This window comes from Centruroides vittatus, unplaced genomic scaffold, assembly GCF_030686945.1.
Source record: "Centruroides vittatus isolate TY-2023 unplaced genomic scaffold, ASM3068694v2 contig_878, whole genome shotgun sequence".
NCBI classification, from domain to species: Eukaryota; Metazoa; Arthropoda; class Arachnida; order Scorpiones; family Buthidae; genus Centruroides; species Centruroides vittatus.
This window is the reverse complement of record NW_027122570.1, coordinates 912,224-923,895: the sequence shown is the minus strand read 5'-3', so window position 1 is coordinate 923,895 and position 11,672 is coordinate 912,224. Positions and strand designations below refer to the sequence as shown.

The 11,672-nt window shown below is 26.9% G+C and overlaps 1 protein-coding gene across 8 annotated transcripts in view; it reads left to right on the top strand.

Moving 5' to 3' along the window:
* LOC136983191 (transcription factor Sox-13-like) overlaps window positions 1–11,672 on the top strand; it is a 377,109-nt gene that overhangs the window by 133,968 nt on the left and 231,469 nt on the right. The gene's annotated exons all lie outside the window — the stretch shown is intronic.

The following is an 11,672-nucleotide window of genomic DNA, read 5'->3' as shown; positions in this document are numbered from 1 at the left end:
AACGATTTCTCATTATAAATAATTTATACAAAAGGAAATGTAATTATGGAGAGTAAGTGACCTAAAACTAATATTAAATCAATTTAATTAAGAATTAAATGAGATTTACCAAATTATTAACTCCCGCTTTAAGTATTATATCGAAAATTAAACTAATTGTACAATCTAACAAGTTGGTTTGTTTAACGACCGATTAAAGTATTTCTTTGTAGTGATGAGAAATATTTTATTAAAAAATTTCATCTATAAATATTAATTATAACAATTTAAAGCAATCGATAGCTTATTTTATTATGTAAAAATTTGAATTTAATTAATATGGAGACTATCGAAATCGAGAATCACTCGAGTCGATTTGCAAAGAACGATTCTGCTAATTTTGTTTCTTCTACATTTGAATGATTCTGACTTAATCATTTACTTATTATTAAATATATAATCTATCATAAAATATCGCAACTTAATTTGTTCTGCATGAAATTATTTTTCATTGACAGACTTATAAATTTATCTTATAGCTGAATTTAAATTCATTTGTATTATTATTGCATAGAAGTTGGATAAAGTTATATTTTTCGAAAGTTTTATATAATATAACTAGTAATTAATATTTTTTAAAATATTATTATTCGGTTTAAAAATATTGGATTAGAACTTATTTATTGGAAACAAAATATTACATTAAAATAAAATTATTTTTAAATTTTTGTATCTTTATAGTTTATAAAATTATATTTTGTAATTTTATAATTCGAAATCATTTTAAATAAAAGAATAATTTCAACTCAAACTGATTTATAGAATTTAAATAATTACTGATAATTAGTTTATAGAAAGTGAATATTTTTTCAAATTGGTAAAGAATTTCAGCGTTTTCAAAATGTCGGCGGTTGTTTAACTTTTATTTTCATTATAAATGAATTAAATCTTCAAATTACTTGATTAGTATTCGAATAATGAAAGTCTAGCGTAAGACAAATGTTTAAAACTTTTTCAGCAATAAAGACAATGTATATTTAAATATATAAGCATTATTTCACATACCGTATTAATTAAGTACAAAAAATTTAATTTTAAGCATAAAATTATAATTATCTGGAATATTTTATTCCAGAAATTTGATCGTCGCCATTATATTTTAAGTAATAATGAAAAAGGCAAAAGAAATTCGCTTTGTTTTTGATAACAGCGTTTTATCTCGTACAAAGAGGTTCGGACAAACACTTGTATCACTAACCAGATTAGATAACAATATAACCAGATGTACCATTAATTTATCTTGTGCCAATGATTCATTCCATTTGTTTATTTAATAAACATACAATATAATTATTATTCTTTAAAAATTGTTCTCTTTAGGGTATCGGACATTTGTTTTGGGATTTGGCACTATTTTAACATTATCTTATGCATAATTTAAGAAGTCGTTTATCTTCATATTTCTAAAATTAAATTTTCCGAATGATATCTGGAAAAGTTTTAATTTTAAAAACCTTACATTGCGATATGATAACAATGTAAGATGAATGATGAAAATGGCTTGTGACATTATTATATTGTATTAGCCACATACGATAATATTCAATTCGATATTAATTTTGAAATGAAATACTTTTTTAAGGAAATTAAATTTACTTTATGCTAAATTTTTATAATTTTGAATCGATAATATAGTTAAATAAAATTTTAAATAGAACTTTTAACCAAAACAGCGATTTAATCCATATTTTTACAAATTAATTTACTATTATAAAATCGTAAATTAACCAGTCGTATATTAGATTATTTATTTATTTATATAAAATATATTTATCGCACATTATTATCATTCAAAGTTCATTATTATTTTATATAAAAATTGAGCTTTAATCTTAATTATGCATTTTTTAAAGTTTTAAACGGTCGAAATTTTTAATATAAAAACTATTTTATTTTTGTATTACGTAGAAATATTTATTCTAAATTATAATTTATTCACGTAAAGTTTATTAAATATATTTGTCTTGTATTTTTAATTTTGTTGTTTTTACATCGGTAATTTATTTTTTCTGAATGTTTCGACTCGTCACTAACGGGAGATTTTCACTCCGGAAATCATTTTTTTGTTTCGAACTACACTTTCATTCACTGAAAATAACTAGACCTACATATTTTTTTTTTAAGTAACGCGACACTTATGATCCTATACGAGTGCTGAAGGATAAAACCAGTCACCCTCCCTCACTCTACCTTCGACCGTTTTCCTAACTCTATTTTTAGTTGAGCGATAACCGTTATCAGCTTCATCGTGTGATGTACAACCCACGAGATGGATGGAATAGATAGAGCGGAAGATGTTATGGTTGAAGACAGCTCATCTCTCGACCTCCCCTACCCAATAGCCAAATCTCGTTAAAATCATTCGCTGTTTGGATATTGCGTCAGCTTCGATGCCGGATTTAGAAATGACGATGAATTCTCCATCTCGTGTTATATAAATAGTGATTTAAGAATTGGAAAAAATCTGTTAAAGTATGAGGTATTAAAAAATACTTTACAGCTTTTCTATAGCGTAAAATAGTCGCAATAAATAAAATTTGCAATAGATCTTGTGTTATCTCACAAAATCTATCTGCTTTTTCTTATTTAACAATATAAATTTCAATGATGAACACCTTTAGTGATAAAATATTATAAACGATTATATGCATTTGAAAACAAAACATCGTATTACGTACAAATTTAACAATGCCTACTTACTGCATTTTTCAGCTTTTATTCAAATTTACTATTATTATTTATTTAAATTTTAATATGCTTTTAAAAAATAAATGTTATCAATACTTAAATCATTTATATTCTTACGTCTTAGACCAAATAGCAATTATAAACAACTCCTAAGTTATGAGTATAGAACTATTATAAGCTAGTACTATGTTAATAATTAAGTAGCTTTTTTAAATAAGTATGAAATTTTGAGCAAAAATAGTTCCTGGTCTTTAAGCTTTCCATTTAAAGCTGCAAGAAACGGTAGTGTAGGTCTTTCAATGGTACAGTGGTCACGGGAGAAAAGTTAAAACACCGTACCGTAACATCTACCGTGACAAGTTCCAGATGTGATGTCACAATCTGATTATGATTTTACTCGCTGATATTTACGAAACGTGTGGATTCAATACAGTTATGAAGTAAGTTTTCTGTTGTTTCATCTTCGACTTTTCAAAGATTTTAGAATTTTAATTACTCTCCAATTTTAATAAGATTTTCAGTAGCAAAGTTCAAAAGAAAGACAAAATATGTGTATGATTTAATAAATAATACTTTAAATATTTCCAAATAAAATTATTATTAATCAGACAAAATTTTTTAATTCGATTGTTCAGTAATATTTCTTGTAAGATACTGCTTTATTATTATTTCCTTTTTTAAAAAATTCAAATTTGTTTTATGGTTGTTGATCTCAAGAACATTTTCAGGTTGCATGCCATACTTCAATTTAAAACGAAATTTTTAATTGTTAATAACTTCTAATAGTTTTTACTGTTTTAAAATTTTGGTTAATTGATTTAGATTATAAAAATATATTTCGATTAATCTATTTTCTTTAAATTGTTAATTAAAAATTACTTTTTCCTGTACATACAGAAGTAAAAATCCATATATAAAATGTAACAAAGTATTTATTTCTGTTGGTGAGTGACGAAGATGATGTATTAATATAGAATATAAAATATATACATAAATGACAGCTATATAGTATATACGTATTTATATTATTATAGGCTATACTTAATAAGTTTAAAAATATGAAACGTTTGAAATATCAAATTTGCCTTAACTTGCAACTTTACAAATGTATATTTATTTCATGTAAATAAATTATAATTCAAAACTTTAAACTTATTAAATCTATCATTCTGTAAATCCAACATTCTTCTCCGGGAAAATTAGAATTACATAAATGGCAGAGACTATAACATGGCATATTTTTAAAATAATTTACTTACGTAACATTGAAAACATCTTTGAGAATTCTCTTACAAAATTACATTTATAGTTATTAACTGCTTTTATGAACTTATTGTAATTATATGAGAATGTACAGTACAATATTTTTGTTTTGAAATGCATATAAGTTCTTTAATTATTTATTTGCATATAAATATAATTTTAAAATTAGAACATTTAATTATGCTGTAAATCATTTTCAGATTTTTCTTAGATATTCTTTAAAAATGAAATGTGAATATTTGCAAATAATTGTAATAAAATACTACGAATATGTTATAAGCACGATGCAATTACGTTAGACAAATGATGCAGATATAATTATTCACAATGAGAATGAAAATTGTTGAAAGCGTGTTAATAAAATACTTATATTAATAATACATTAAATTAATAAATGTTAACGTTATAACGTAATTAAGAGAAGACATCAATCTACATCTACAAATTAATTAAGTGCCTCAGTTGGCATTTAATTCAACTTTTAATCTTGCTTTATGCCGATGGCACGATTCCGGAAGTGATGTTGTTATGATATCACCGGAACGTATTTCGTTGGGAGAAACTTATCTAAACATAGAGCGCTCCATATCGGTATTCATAACGTTTGTGGTGCCAAATGTTGCTTTCTAGTTTTCTTATCCCAAGTAATGTGTTTCCCCTTACGGAACCCAAACGACAAAAGTTACTCGCTCCGAGTTTCTATTTATAAGGTGGTAGCTTAAAATGGCTTTTGTTTCTGTCAACCTTAGGTATCGTCATGACACTAAACGGGCATCTCGCTCACTATAATTAGGACAGAGTGGTTAATTTCAGTAACATCGTTGACGTCACAAAGGTTTCTTCTGCTGTCATGGCGCTTCCTGGCAACAGTTTCAATTCCTAAATTTGTTCTCAGATCTTTGCTAAGCTCTATATCTATATGATTGCTATATTCCTTGGATTTTCTATTAAATATTTAAATAAATCATTGGAATAATTTGCGTGTAAATTGATTTAAACAAATTTTCTTATTAAGGAATTTTATTCAACTAAATTTTTCTGTTATAAAAAAAATAAATTTGCTTTTAATTAAAATAACTTATTCCAAAAATTTTAGGAACGTAACAATAGTATGATAATAAAGTTTGTATTTCTTATAGTAACATAGTGATACATTTTTCTGCAGAGTTATCTTCTTTTAATTCATGAGATTCCGTTCGGAGTGTGCTCAAAAATTACGTCATTGGGAGAAGTGACATCGCGGCCACTATTAATCATGGAATGAAACTGGCAACATATTTCTTCTTCCTTCTTTCTCGCGAATGGAACTATTGCAACAGTTTCCAGTTTTAAGGTAGAAGTTTTGAGCTCGGAAAGAAAAACTTGGCTAAATTTTTTTTTTTTTTTTGCGTCCGATTTTGCTACTCGCGTGCCATTTTCTATCACTAAATAAGCTTAGTTCCCTCCATTCAAACTTTTTCTAATTTATTTTAAAAGTCCATGTTTTTAGGTCATCAAGTGCTGGAATACTATAAACGTGCACACATCGTTATCTGCGTAGGCGTACACATTAGTCATTCATAAGCTGAATAGCCGTACACAGGTTAGTAATATGATATTTATCGAATGTGTTGCTTTAAATTAAATATCCAGAATAACACTGATAATTTTACAAAAAAATAAAATAAATAAATGTTTTGTAAAATGATTTTTTATGATATTACCTAAGCTTTCTATTCGAGGTAGAGCCTATAATAATTTTTAAAAACTGAATTCTGTTTAATGATTCTTTGAAATCTTTAATAACAATGCATCTTTTGTGCGTTAGATTATTATAAATAGAATCAAAGATGTTCATTCTTTTCCTATTCATACGATGAAAAAAAAATCTTTCTTAAAAATTATTCATTTTTTCCTTTCATGTAACGCTCACGTTTCTTTGGCAAGTTTATTAGCCTAAGTATAAACATTTAGACTTTCAAATTTAAAAGTTTGACACAAAAATTAACATTATTAGAGAGGAAGTGACGTAATTCACATTCATCAAATTCATTCATAATGATAAATGTAAAGTTGTATTCCTGAAGTAGAGAGAAAGTGACTCCTAAATTCCTAAACAAAAAAAAATCCAGGGTTTTCACTTCCCGCGGAATTAACATTTGGCAAACGAAGAGAATTTTGATTTCGCCACGTGTTTTTGAAAGATGAATTACTTCCTTTTGCTTAATTTGTACAGCTCGAAAAAATAGATACAAATAAATATATTTAAACTTTATTTTTAAAATATGCTTCGAATTATAGGCCTATAATTATTTTTAATGACTCGTATGTAGATCGATGTCTAATCAATTGTTATCGAGTCACGTTCGGTAACACGTGAATTGCCAGTTACATTCATCAATTATTTGTTTATGAAAGTTTTCTGATTTAATGTAGATTAGAATAAACATTATTGATTGTAAATTGTAAGCCATTATATTGATAAAAACTAAACTGTAAACCAGTTTATGAACGAATTTTTTCTTCGAATATCTCTAGCTTAGTTATTACAGTTAATTTATCGCGCATTCTATTATTTACATTGCGAAAACTATAACTGCGCATTGAACATTTCATAGATTTCTTAATATTCATTAAGACTTAGGAACATTTATGGTTAAGCTTTACTATAAAGTCTGAAAGATAATGATTAATGCATATAAATGAAATCTCTGTCCGTTCGAAAGCGTGCCGTAGCTTAATTGACTGCTCGTCTAAGAATAGATAAACAATATCCCCTCTTTACCTGAAATAATGGTACATAGAAGAAGCAAAGTCACCTCGTTTGTGCATGCGCTCCTACTCGAATCACTCTAAGAAAAGATCAAGACAAAAGACCGAAGTGTACCGAGCCAACGACACGAATAGCTAGACAATTTAGTCTAGAGAAAGAGTTGATATTTTACGGCTGATGGAAACAATTCTAGTCATTGTCAGATGCTTTTATAGACTTGGCTTCACCTCCCGAGGTTTAACCACCCTGTCGCTCAAAGGTCACAGTGAATCTTGTTTATTTCATCGAACCAATATCGCTAACTTTTTCCGGGCGTTTGCATCCAGTTATGTATCGTATTAAACGAATCAATTCAATATCCTTTACTAAATATTCCGTAGCAGATTTGTCCCGAATAAATTTCTGCTTTGTTCGTCTTTCTTGTTTAGGAAAAAACATCCTTACCTTTCGTCACTTCGAGTTTTAATTCGATGCGTTTCACTTATTTAGCGAAGATAATCAAGAAAGATTAATTGTAACTTTAGAGAGAGAAAAACAATGACGAAGTAATCATTGTAAGTTGTTGATTTAATTACTTATTTGATTTATTTTATGAATCTTTAAACCAGAACTATCGTTTGCGGGAATGCCGAAAAGTGTATTTTCTTTTTTAAAGGGGTTACTATCAATGTTTAATTGAATCAAGGACGAAACAGTTCATTTTCTTCCCGTTATACAGTATTAGCCTACTCTCTCTTTACTCGCTTTCTATTGATAGCAGCCATTCTGCATTCAGCTTCCCCCATCCTATGCTTTACCCACTTTCTTCGTGAAGCTACGTATAACGTGCCAAACATGCTTGCCTCCCCGCAACCCCTGTGAATGAACGGAGCACTATTTCTGGAAACCCGTGTCTCATTTATTCAGAAAGACGAACTGAAAGAGTATTTTGAATCTTTTTTCCCTCCTAAGCTTCTAAATATTGTGTTACTGGTCATAGAATGCGGCTGTTTAACTTCTTCATTTTGTAGTCAATTATATGAAAAAGATTCATCGCATATCTTAGAATTAAATTTGCATTAATTTAACTCTTATTTTCGATTAACTACAAAATTTCGATAATATTGAATAATCTTGTTTGCGAAATTAAATATTGCAATGTACGAACTTTTCAAAAGATCCATTCTAAGTCTATTTTGCTATCCGATCTTTATGCTTAAGAAAAATTTTAAATTTTCTTGGTACAGAAACTGAATATCAGATTTATGAAAGCTGATTAATAAACGAACGGCAATTTTGCATAATATTTACAGTTTTTCTTTGAGGTAATTCGTATTGAAAAATACTTTGAAAGGAACACGTTTTCACTATTTATGTTGTACGTAATCGTAAAAAGGGTTAAAGTTTACAGCTTTAGTATCGTTAACGACGTTATACAAAATGCTTCTTAAGAACAACTTCCCGTTCCAAACTCGTTCGCGCTTACTTCGCCTTCTTCTATAAATGCTCAACATATGAAATAAAGAGACAAAGACCTTCTTTGAAGAAATTTTAAGTCAAAAGATAGCTGCACATTGGAATTTCCGGATCGTTACTTCTTGGCCCTCTGCCTTCATCGGGATAGAGGAACGATTTTTTTTTCACTTTCTTCTCGACTTTTTTCTCGCTCCTACGTCTCAGCTCCTCTCTGGCCTTGTTAGAAGAAATGATGGAAGACCCACAATTTCCAGAATCATCTGGCCATTCACTGGCATCTTTACTTTTACGGAATACTCATCGTGGTAATAGAAATCAAGACAGACATTTTTTCTTGTAGTTATAAAGAAATCATTCATTTAAAATCCTTTTCAATAACCGGAAGTGAACAAATTTCGAAATTACTAAAATAATTTTTATGTATTGCTCAATTTTTTGAAATAATTATAAATTTAAATTGTTTTGCATAAAATATTTTTAACTAAGTCGTGTTAATTAGTCCGTAAAAGGTTTGTGTAATTAAAAACAATTGTCAAAAATAAGATTACTGTATATTCATAAATGGTAATGGTTTTATGATAACGACTTCCATTAGATTTTCTAGTAAGCCTAACATAGTAAAAATTTAATAATGGCTTACGTTTTCGTAATTTATAAAAAAAGAAATACATTATTATGAATACTAAATGATTTTAAAGAAGCAAAAAATAAAAATTAATTGTTCTAAGACTTTATACTGATAAGAAAATTTATATGAGGAAAATATGATCTTTATTTTTATTGTTAATTGTATGAAAATATTTATAAATGTTAGCCAGTTGGTTTATAAAATTTTATTCTTTTTTAATTTTTTAAAATATTATTTATTTATTCAGTCTAAAATTCGCTTCAATGAATTGTTGTAAAGTATTAATTAAACACATACTTTCGAATATTGCACGTAAATTTTTAATACGAACTAAACAAGTCAATTTGTCGTTCCAACTGAATTTTGAATAATTATTATATATTTTAATTATAAATGGAGATTTGATTATACAGAGTAATCAAATTGTTATCGTATATTTATATTGTGTCATTTATAATATAGGTAGGCGCACAGATCACTTTTTTATGATAATTATAAGAAAAAATATAAGATTCTATTTTTTCGTTTTATAAATATTTCAAACTATGGAAGGTTTGAGACTATTGTTAATTATTTTATATAAAATCTGAAAGAAAAATTTTACTACTACTCAAATTATTTAAGTAAAGACTGTTTTAACTTTATCACAATGATTCTCATATGGATTTTGATGAGGACTATAACAGTTATTGTAATTATATATTCATCTGATATGTACAGTACCTTGAGTAATCGGTAAATATCAAAAATAAAATAGAGCAAAACTTTAATAATGCAATAGCAAAAATTTTATATATTAATTTATTTTCAAAAGGAAATAAAAATAAAAGTTTTGAACATAAACATCAGTGAAAACTCGCCGTTGATTACATATTCGGTACCGTCATAATATTAATAGCCACAGTATATTGTTTCTATTACAAGAATATGTTAATCATACATTTCTATAATTGTTTATATTAAAAAGTACTACTATTTAGATTTTTGAATTGAGAATATAGAAGAAATTTTAATTTGTTTTTGCGAGGCTTCGACACAATGAACCGCAATGGGACTTTTTCCTGTTACTGCCAACTCCCGACCCGTCTATGCTAATCTGTCCATTATTGATAGGTTTGACCTACCGATATTGGAGCCGTGCAGCATGAACACAGATGAGGATCAATCATCAATTCAACTAATCATAAAGATGTCACGAGGATTCGGATGATATTTAAATTTTAATCACTTCTGACAATAGAAGAGCTTCTTATTGCACGAATCGAAGAACTCGAGAAATAAAGCATGCGGTATTATTATTTGTATAAGTTTTGAATTAGTGACATTTTCTAATAATCGCATACCAGTTTGTTTCTGTAACAAAATTATTATATATATTTATTTATTTTAACTTTTTTTGAAAGAATTAAATTATTCAAAACATTTTATTTTAAATACATCTATTAATTATTTCGTTAAATATACTTTGCTTTTTTATAGTTATCTTTCTTCTTTAATCTTCTTTGCGTAATTGTTTCTAGCGGATTTTTTTTATCAATACAAAATTACTTTGTTACAAAACTTTTAAATTAATTTTTAATACCTTCAGTAAATAATTAAGCGAAATTTTAATTGGAATTATTAAATTTAGTCTAAGATATTAACTTAATAGCATTTTATGACTGTTCATCGATATTATTTTATTACACGAAAGAAATCATTCTTGCATATCGTTCATGTCACGAAACAATTAGTTTATCACACCTGATGCCACACGCGACATAAACATTTACTATTTCCGTTGTTCGGATAATTGAACAAAATCATTATCGTTTAGTCACGCAGAAACAAAGAGTGATTATCACGCAATTTCAAATTATGTGATTCGTGCTTTCAAAATTTCGATTTTTGTCCCACTATGAAATTATCAATCTTTTGTTGAGCGCTTAATCTCATTAATTCACATCGTAATTGTTCATAACTTACAAATTTAGGTGTTAAAAAGTTCCAAATATTTTATTTAAATTTAGCGACGGCTTAAAAAAACAGTCATTTTGAAATTTTTTTTAAAATATAAATTAAACAACTATTGAAAGTTTAATTATTATAGATTATTTTTTTTTATTTTAGTCTGAAACATAAATCTTCTTTCGACATAAACAATTATGAATGAATCTGTAATAGTAATTGATATCGGAATATTTTTAAGTATTAATTATTAATATCCGTTCAATCTTGTGTATTAGGAATTTCTTATTAATCCGTTACATAGCAAATTCTTCATTATTTTTTGAAATATAAATTTAATTAACCAGCTTATTAATTATTTAAACACACTGTATATATGGATTCTTCATTCGAACGTTGCGTACATCGATTCGCGTTTATGACTGAAATATAAAAATAATTTCTCAAAATATCATTTAAATTAATTTTTGTTGCTAATATAAGATTTTCATATTTTAAAATTATCTCGAACAAAAGCAACAATGTCAACATTTAGCATTTTTCTTTCGTCAAGTGCCGACTGAAAAAGTGAAATGATAATATATTATCCGTGAAGCTCTTTTCTTGAAAAGTATTTTTATATCGTTGTTCTGCACCAGTTATTTCGGTGATTAGACCATTTTATTTGTTTTGTATACTGTTTCAGAGAATAAATTACAATGTTTACGCTGTATCCCACAGAAAAATATTTAATTTTCTTTGCACGGTTACCGACTCTTCCATAGTTGCAAATGTATTGTATCGTTTTTGTAAGTGCTTCAGTTATGATTATATAATTAAACTGTTTGGAATAAGCTATAAAAATTAAATTTATAATCAAGAAAATTAATTATATTCATTTTTAATGTTTAGATTATTTTT